This window comes from Acyrthosiphon pisum, chromosome X, assembly GCF_005508785.2.
Source record: "Acyrthosiphon pisum isolate AL4f chromosome X, pea_aphid_22Mar2018_4r6ur, whole genome shotgun sequence".
NCBI classification, from domain to species: Eukaryota; Metazoa; Arthropoda; class Insecta; order Hemiptera; family Aphididae; genus Acyrthosiphon; species Acyrthosiphon pisum.
Genome location: NC_042493.1, coordinates 103020907 through 103021701, shown reverse-complemented (window position 1 = coordinate 103021701; position 795 = coordinate 103020907).

The window sequence follows — 795 nt, the reverse complement described above, 5'->3', positions numbered from 1 at the left end:
CCAGATAGTTCGATAGTTTTAACTTGATAGTGCCCATCACTAGTTTCTAATTGGCATGTGGGTAGTTACCTATATGTGCAAATGTTTCCTAAGTATGTAACAGACGTGAAACGTTTATAATATTTTGTGGCTATATGCATCAAGTCTAAGATTTAAGATTATCGTTGCAAAAAAGTAGAACAGTATGACGTGTTCACGTGAGGTGTTTCTATGCAAAACGTGTTATCTCCATTTTCAATAAAATCGAGTTATACATCGATTCTTATGGAAAAAATGGCGATAAATCGATTAAAACTGTTATTTTTTGTCAAAACGCACTATTTCCCAGCTGAAATTAAGCTTAAACTTTTACTTTTTTTTCAAAACGTGTTATTTCCAATAGATTTTTTTTCCAAAACGTTCTATATCCACTTTGATTCAAAACGTGCTATTTCCTGTACTAAATCATAGGTCATACTTTTCATTTTTTTCCAAAACGTAGTATATCCATAATTTAATTCATAACGTGTTATTTCCATTTTACATCAAAACGTGTTATTACCTATGTTATTGGTATAGCAAATAGCAATTAAATTACATTTAATTCAAAACGTGTTAATACCAAAATGGTTTAATCCTTTAAAATTATTTCATTAATTGGTATTAAAATATGATGTTGTTTAGAAAAAAACCAACAGCTATAAATAAAAAAATTATATTAAATAAAATAAAAAAAAATTATATGATAAGCCCATCCATATACACATGATTGTAATTTCCCGCCAAAGTTCATGATAGCTGCTTTTGACTTTTTTG